This window comes from Cryptomeria japonica, chromosome 3 (assembly GCF_030272615.1).
Source record: "Cryptomeria japonica chromosome 3, Sugi_1.0, whole genome shotgun sequence".
Classification (NCBI taxonomy): domain Eukaryota; kingdom Viridiplantae; phylum Streptophyta; class Pinopsida; order Cupressales; family Cupressaceae; genus Cryptomeria; species Cryptomeria japonica.
In genome coordinates, this window is record NC_081407.1 from 654754681 (window position 1) to 654764554 (window position 9874).

Genomic DNA, 9874 nt, shown 5'->3' on the forward strand with positions numbered 1-9874 from the left:
GAAACTCATTATTTTACATCTAAAGTCCTCATCTCATCATTTCATTGGATTTTTTTTATCTTACATGCGTGGAGAACCCTTTAAAATGCATGTTATTATTTATTTATATGTATTGAATTATACATATTTATGGTATGGAGAAACATCATGAATGCATGTTTAGTTTGTGTATATATCTTGAGTTGTGTGTATTGATGGTGTGAAAAAACCCTCATGCATGAATATTGTTTGTTTTATTTTTATGTGTGTGTTTGACATGAGTGTTGCTATAAATTTTCCTATATGTATCAAATTGGTGTGTATTGTCACATATATACTATTGAATGTATTGGTTTGGCCTAAGTGTTGTCATATACTCCTTGTTTATGTGAGTGTGATTAGTACCCAATATGACCATCTCCTAAGATAGTGAAGTGAGCCTTAGGATTCCACATGATTGGGTAGCACTAAACCACCATTGGAGTTGGACATACTTGAAAGATATTCATTGGAGAGCATGTTGGACTCTCAGGGTTTTATGTTTCTCCTATCTCTTCTTTGGTTTTATCTTGGAGTCATTCTAAATTAGGGTTTTACAACTCTTGTAATAAGTGATTATTCAAATATTTTGTAACCATGTATCTATGTTTGGGATGTAATCCAATAAATGTTATAATTCCATGGTTTTATTTTAGACTATTTTTTTAACTATCTTGTGATAGCTTTGGCATACTATCATTGAATCATGATATGTAAGTATGTTTTCATTAGATTATATAAAGTTGTTTTTATATGTATAGATGTTTTTCTTTATAAAATGTAAAGTTGTTATCTATGTGTATGAATTATTTTATATAGAATAATGATCGACACACATAAGTAGCAAGAAATATATCCTTGCTTAAATGATATGTTTTCATGTTGGTGTCAAATGTGTACAACATCTTATATTGTAATTCTTGTAATATTCTATATGAATGTAAATGGATTAGTTACCTGGTTTCATGTTTTGATTTCATGATCATGCAACTAGAGTGGATAAAATATATGTATTTTTTATTTGTTGTAATTAAATTTATTTTTGAATTTGGTTGTTGATGATATTCTTAAGGAGATTATACCTCTAGGTTTCTTATTGCCCTTATTGCATGTGTATGTCCATGTGTACAAAAATGTTTTTGATTATAAAAGCAGTGTTGACCCTTAACATAGCCAAAAGGCTATCAATTAGCATACAACATACCATATGTGGCAAAAGAGAGACAAACTAAACAGAGGTGCAAACCTCAAACAAACAAGGTTAGATAGGCCAAACAAACCCGTAAAACCTACAACAACCCAAAAATCGATAAAGAGGGGTTGGGGAAAGGGGGGAAGACTTCCCCTTCCACCTGTGACAAACAACCATCCAAGCAATACTGTCATTAGGAACATCCAAAGAAAAATTAGGCAGGGAGGACCCTGCAGAGTTACTGCTAGGTTGTTGTTGCAGAACAACAACAACAAGAGTAGAATTGCCATTAGAGCGGAGTTGCAAAGTAGGAGCAACAAAAGTAGGAGCCTTGGGGGAAGAAGAGGCCACAACAACAGTAACAAGAGGGTCGATAGAGACTTCATAAACAATAAGGGGTGCCTCATCTTAGGAGGAGACATAATCCTCTTAAGAGGAGTCAACAAAATCAGACTCAGAAACATTGACCGTCAAGTGATAAAAAAATGTTATGTTGGTGACTTGTGGTGCTTTGAGAAGTCTTGTGAATGTTCCACATGATCTACCTTGATTTCAAGTGTGATTTTGTGTCTTATGCAAGTGGGATTCTAGTGGCTAGTACCGAGGACTTGTTTAGCTTATTTTGGGTGGATTCCCTTCACAAAACCATTTCAATTGAAAAAAAAATCCCAAGGGAAATATAGAAATTGGTCCTAAGAAAGTAATAATAGAATAAGTAATACCTCAAACACTTTTGAAACACTATAGTGTGTGAGTTGGACTACTATGTAGTTCTAGGACTATAATGTGCTTTGATGGTGTCCTTTTTGTGCAACATTATCCCTTCTTGTCAAACAAGGAACACCTCTTAGGATTTTGAAAAGAAGATTTATTATTGGAAGTTTTTCCCTTAAGCATACACAATCTTCCTATCATCTCATTTTATCAAGAAGTGTCATATATTGTGAGTTATCCCTTCTTTTGCATTGGTCAGTCAGTTAATATTCAAGTGATTTTTTGTTAATTAGTTGGTGCATTATACCTCCTATTTTATCCATCTCTTATCAAAGTATTTATTTATGGTTAAATTCATTTAATATTTTTCTTTGATTGTTGATGAGGTAGGTGTCTCTCACATCATATTCCTTGAGTTCACGAGAGAGAAAGATTACATAATAATTTATAATCTTCATTGTGGAGAAATATTCATCCTCTCATATGGTCATCATTGTTAGGAATCAAGGTGAAGAAGTCTTGAAATAATAACTTATTATGTGAATACAAATCTGAAATATGAAAGTGATTGCAACATTCAATAGCAATATAAAATCAACAAACTAAAAGAGACAAATTTACACGGTGAAACCCTTTCGAGAAAAAAACTCCACCAAAGAAAGAGAGTGAGTATATCATTACTCTTCAAATGAGAGAATGATAGAACAATACACTTTTCTACACTTATCCAACTAAATTTGAAATCACCTAGAATCCTCCAAGAAACTGATTATAAAACTATTATACCATGGTTCCAATTTATAGCTAACTAGGAGAGGGAAAACCAATATTGTTTCCAAAGACAAGAGGCAAGAAACCACTTACAGAACTCATGCCTAGGAAAGTGAACAACCAATAGGCATAACAAAATGTTAGTTACATTCAAGTAGCTCCAACATGGGTGCCTAACCCATAACCACTCAGATTGTTGGCCTTCTAGATGCTCTGTAACTCCTAATGACTCTTTAGATCTCCCAAGGGACACCTTTTCTCCTCCCAATTTTGGGCACCTAATGCATGACCCTTCATATCTCAAAGTGGAGGTCCAAAGGGTTGTAATTTTTCCATTTTAATTTATCTTTATCATCTTTACATGTCTGCCTCCTAAAAATACAATTACAATTAGCCATAAAGTACAAATATTTAATATTTTCCTCTCATGTCCTAGGGAACACTTTCCAAAGAACATGGAGCCATATGAATGGCATGTGATTGTAAGGTTAATTTCACCTTATCCTATCATTCTCTCACTTGAAATTATACATTTCAATTACATCCAAGAGATACATAAAATAAATTCAAGTACAATAATCAAGGCCCATGGCCTTCCTACCCAAAGAAAACTTCTTTGTGGTCGTTGGCTTTGTAAGAGAATCTACAACATTATCCAAAGTACCAACTTTATCTATCAAGACTTTACCATTCTCAGCCATCTCTTGCACAAAGTGATACTAAACATCAATATGCTTAGCATGAGCATGATACATGGGATTCTTGGCTAAACAGATAGCACTCTAATTGTCACATCTAGTTCGCGTAGTCTAGTAATCAAAACCAATATCAATACCAAGTCTTTGTAGTAACCATATTGTCTCCTTAAAGACGTGTACCGTCCATATACTCTGCTTCATGATAGGGCTCCCTCTTACTCATCCAACTCATTGTTCCTCCAAACAAAGTAAATACATAGCCACTAGTGGAACTTCAACTATCCAATTCGCTTACCCAATCTGCATCAACAAATACCTATATGTTTGTTAGTAAACAACTTTGTCACTATAGATTTCAAAGTGAATTGCTCAACAGACAGTGACAAATGTCCCAACAGTTGGAGATATCATTGTGGATTAACGATCATCCTCTACATGTGAGAGGGGCAACTCCCTCATATGATTGGGTTTCTAGGATTTTCGTGTACTTTTAACCTAAAAGTACAAAAAAAGAAAAGACAACACTAAAGAAAATGGATAATAGAAAACCCTAATACTAGACATATGAATACTATTTGAGATTCACAACAGATAATGATTACAAAATATGTTTTAGATATATGCAATAATGATAAAAGAACTACAATCCTCAACATACGAAGCTATAGGGTATACTAGCACATCCAGATCAAGATACAAGAAAATGAGTGAGTTTCATTACAACAATTACATAGATTATCAATGGTTTGCACAGTTACATAAAGAGATTACTAATTTAACATATAAAAAATTAACAATATATCTTAAAACGTACAAACAAATGCATTCTTTATTATCTTCGTGAGATTGTACAATCTCAAAACCCTTTTGTACAGTAGTTTGAAACCAAAAAGTCATTACAAAGTCTCTCTGCCCATTTTTCCAGAGCCTCCCTTTATGAAATAGACTGTGCCAAATCCTCCACAGCCAAGCTTGTTCTTTTCATGAAAATTCTTTGTTGACGATTTCAGTGTTCCGTAATCAAAACAAGTTACCATTGATCCACTACGATTAAGACTGTTCACCATTTATTCTCCTCTTCAAAAGAAATGTGCAACCAATGAAAATGAATACATATTACATATAATAGCTCCTTGCATTTACCAAGCATGTTTAGCAGAGATTGTTGCAACTATGTATCGCATGACAAGGATCCATTTTCCATTATTCTTTAATGGACCTTTTCCAAAGCTCCCATTTTGGCGCCACCAGAGATGATGTAGGAAACGTTGCAAATTTTGGCTTTACACCTACAAATTGTATTTGCTCGAAAGTTTTGAAAGCCTTTCCAACAAATCTATATGGCACAGGTCTTCAATCTTTGTGTTCGATGGGATGACATCTCTTTGAGCCATTATTCTATGTGTTTCTTGCACACTGTATTTGCTTGAAATTAAAGCCATTTTTAACAAAACTATTTCATGCACAACCTGCAATCAATACATTGCATGAGATGACATCACTTCGAGGCATTCTGTCAAATATTTCACAAGCTTCAATTATGCTTCCTCAATTTGAGTTCTTGGGTACTTATGATAACTAATTTTTGCTTCTCAACATTTCAAAATCGGTGCCAAAGTTTTCCTTGTTTCAGCGTTGAAACAAACTTATTAACTTATGCGAATTGGTTGATCACCACTTTTGTTATTGCATTCATGTGAAAGTTGCTATACTTTTCAATAAATTCATTTCTATTCAACCATGCCATTGAATTTCTCAGTATCCCAGCAATAATTAGAAGCCATAGATTTCAATCTTTTTCTCAAATCCACAAAACCATACAAAAAAATTTCCCACTACAACAAAAAATCTTCAACCCTTAAAGGGAGAGGCATCCCCCTCTCAACAAAACCTAGCTCTGATACCAAATGTTGAGAATATAGATGAATAAATCCTGCAATTACAAAATCTTACATGATTACAAATTTGAATAAGATAACCAGATGTGAAATATGAAAGTGGTTGCAAATTTCAACAATAATACAAAATAAACATAGCAAAAGAGACACTATATTGACATGGAGAAACCCTTGCAAGAAAAAATTCTAGTAGAGAAAGAGGGCAAGTATATTATTACTCTTGAAAAGAGAGAATGCTACAACAATACACTTCACTACACCTCCAACTAAACTTGAAATCACCTAGAAGACTTCAATAAATTAATGATCAAACTACTATATCATGACTCCAATTCATAGAAAAATGGGAGAGGGAAAACCACTATTGTTTTAAAAAACGGGAGGCAAGAAACCACCTGCAAAAACCCATGCCTAGGAAAGTGAACAACTAATAGACATAATTAACATATTGATTCCCTTCAAGTAGCTGCAACATGGGTTCTTAACCCGTCACCACTCAAACTTTTGACCTTCTGGATACTTCATAACTCCTTATGACTCTTCGGATTTCAAAACAAAAACCTTTTCTCCACCCAATCTTGGGACCCAATGACCCTTCATATCCCAATGTATGTCCAAAGTGGAGTAATTTGTCCATTTTAATTTATCTTTATCATCTTTACATGTTTTCCTCTTTAAAACACAACTACAATTAGCCATAAAGTACTTATATTTAATATTTTTCTCTCATGTTCTAAGGAACACTTTCCAAGGAACATGGAGATATATGAATGGCATATGATTGCAAGTTCAGTGTCACATTATCCTAACAATAATGACCACTTATCTCACATCTTGTGAAGTCTTATGCTTGTGACATCATTCTTGATGCATCAATGATGTTTATCCCAAGCATCAATTGTGCTTAGTCATAACACATTGTGCACATATTAATATGCAATGTCACATATGATAATTGCACTTGCAACACAAAAATAATAATCATCCAATTTTTTGTTTGTTAATGTTTCGGGTGAAATCTTGGGGCATTAAATTTGGTATCAAAGACCATGTGTATCATTTAAAGCTTTGAGTTATGTGTTTCTACTTTTTGGTGTATGAGCATGTGTGTGGTCTTTGTGTGGTTTTGTGTGTTGTGGAAAAAATGTGTTGTTCCCTTATATGTTTTCCTTGCATATGCATGTTTGAGCAATACATTATTCACAGGATTATTTAGGCCCTTATGCTTGCTATAATTGTTTCCTTATGTGTGTAATGTATATTCTTTATACTTAGGATTTTTGCTAAAGATTCTTCTTGTGTGTGTGTTCAAATGAATTGGTGGAGTCATAATTCTACTTTTCTAGCCACTTTTGATAGTATGATTATGAGAAATATATTGTCAAAGGGAATATCGATGTTTTTAGAATTTCAGTCACACATTTTGCACTCTCTTGTGAGTGATGCATTTGGTTGTGAAAGAGATGATATGTTCATATTTTTTATTCATGGAAATAATGTGATGTGATAATGCTTGTGAAAAAAGAATATTGTTTGTGGTATTCTTGTTTGTACATATAATGTATAGCAAAGAGTATTATACTTTCTTACTCCCTTGCTATATTTTGAAATATATTTCCATCCCTTTTGGCATGGTAACTAAAAAATATTTTGTAAGAAGCATCATGCATTGGTTTGGTAAATATGTATGTCATTATATTGTGAATTGTTTATGCTAGTGGATGAAAGGAAATGTTGTATTATTGGAATATACCACTTGGCTAATCATTTAGATCTCAAATTTGTATTCTTCACTATGACTAGTGATAAATCTTGATTTAATTGTAAAATTAAAGAAAGGGGTTATGTTTGAGTCGTATGAATGGAATTCATAAAGAATATAGTGAAAACAATAATGAAACCATCTTATGACTCTAAATTGGGTTTCTCTATTTCATGGCGTGTGTTATCTTGTGAAAATAAATAATGCCTCAAAAAGGATTATAAGGTTAGTTATGAATAGAGACCCAGACTACATTATTATTATTATTTATTAAGCATGTCAATGGTATGACTCTTGTTATGTAATGAACATGGTTGCAATGTTATTCTAAAATTAGTGCTCCCATAGAGTGAAGTTGCACTTTGTTATGTTATATATGTGTATTTCTACATTGATTTTCTTATTACCATGTGTTAACCTTAGTATGGTATTAAATGTTAATCACTAAATGACCAATATGGATGTGTCAAGTGTACTTGGCCTAGGAGTTAGATTTTTTTTTTTTTGTCATAGGATTTGTCATGAGGAAGATGTCAAGTGAAATGGGGGTTACCACAACAAATATGGAAACCCACACCCGCATATTATTATTATTTTATTCATTTATACTTAAGTGTGGATTGTTTATTAAGATATTTTTATATCCCTATTAGGAAAATAAAAACAAGGACCACGTGAGCTAATTGATTAAAAGGGGCAGTACACACAATCTTAATTTCATATATTAATTTGAAAGGATAATTCTCAATTTTTTCTTTTGGATGAGGCAATCATAGAATATTTTTTTGTCTTCATTTTTAATTTAAATTATCAACAAATTTTGTTATGGTGGTGTAAGATGGTGGAAGTTAGGGTTTCACCATTTGGGTTGATAAAGCCACTAATTTTCATGGGATCTCCAAAACATTAAGGGAAAGGAATTGAACTTTATTAATCCAATCCTAAAAGGACTAAATTCATATTAGTTTAATTCTTTCCTTGTTAGAGTTGAAATTGAATTGTAATTAGGTTTGAATTGCAATGTTAGATCTAGGACAACCAATGACAAATTAACATAAAACAACAGTAATAGGATGTTCTAGATATCATGCAAAGTTGTAAACCTAGATTTGAGGAGGGAAAATGGATTAGAACCTATAATGGAAGATTTGGGATGAATTATCAGGACAGAGGGGAGTAGGTCACCCTGGTCCTTCGAATGTTGGGAGCAGACAAACTAAATGTTTTTTGAATTAGGATGATATACATAATCCACTATTAGAAGGTTGTTAGAAATTCTCGAGCCTGAGGCAAGCCAATTGTCTTGGTCCTTCACTTTTTACACCTTAAAAAATTGACTCTAATTTTTGTTGTCTACACTGTTAGATTCCCCACTCATAGCTCTTGAGACAATTATCTAGACATAGAAAGAAAGAAAAAGATGTGGTTGATGGGGTTTTTCCTTAGGTCAAACCCTAGTTTAGGAATTAACTTTGAATTGAATTGATAACTGAAATGGAATGAAACTAAAATAGAATGATTTCCTTTTGAGGGAAAGGCTAGGTTTGATTTGAAAATGCTTGAACTTGATACCTTAATGAAGTTTTCTTGAATCCTCATGTAAAGGTTTGTGATGCAATGTAGAATGTCTTCATAGAAGGTTGATCATGAATGCTTGAGGTTTACTTAATCTTGTCCTTCAATGCTTGATGAATACTTGAATGCTTGCTCGTATAGACTTGAATTGACTTTTATAGAGTGTAATTGAGAGCTTACTTATGATTTCCTTTCAAATTTATAGTTACCAAATGAGGGGAACAGGCTTCCTTTTATACCTAATCATGCATTGAATGTTTGAATTTTGGAGCAAGTCGACATAGAGCCAAATTTTCCACCCACGATAGATGATTGTTTTGAGGTCCTATTTTGGGTCATGATTGGGAGGACCAAGGTGCCTAGACCATCCTATTCCTGTCAATCAAAACTCAAAATTAGATAAAGGATGGATTAGGAGTTGAAAATACAAATTTCAAGAGGGTGTGAGTAGCATCAAAGCAAGAATTGAGCACTGGAGGCTGGAACACCAAGGTGAGGGCTAAGCGAGGACAAAATTATATAAGAATACACTTTATGATGATACATCTAGCCTCCAATTTAGTGGGAGTATGAACATATGTACATACTCACTATAAAGTACAAAGTTGCATTGAAAAACTTTCATCAAGATACCAAAGAGACAAGACACATCAAGCCCACAAGGACTTAGGATCTTATTAATCTAATATTGAGACAAAAGGAGCAACACGTGAAGGGGATATAAAGAGCATGATTGTAATTGGCTTACTATGAGTCATAATTGGTTTGAAAATTTTGAAAAAGATTACATAGAAAAAGGCTCAATTTCCAAAGTAATCTAAACATTGAACTAAATTGATTGCAAAATGGGTACTGCAACATGTACCAAATATGTCATGGTGTGTGATCAAAGTGTAAAAACCAAGTCTTGTGGTGTGTACATGAAGAGTAACATTGAGCGGGGTGTATGCCCCCATGTTTAAGGGATTGTGCACACCTTATCGAGAACAATGGTGTAGCATCCTAAATTGTACTCCCTTACAATTTCGTTCGCATTTTGGCCCTCCTCTCAGTGTTCATGTCCCAAATCCGGACTAGGATCTAATTATGCTCATACGATTCAATTCTAGCCTCATTTTCACTTATCACATCACATAGCCTATTGATTATAGCCCTAAAATGGGGTAGGACTAGGGCCTGGTGCCATGGTCCTCATTGGGACCAGGTCATGGTGCCTTGGTCCTCTCAATTAGGACCTTAATTTGTC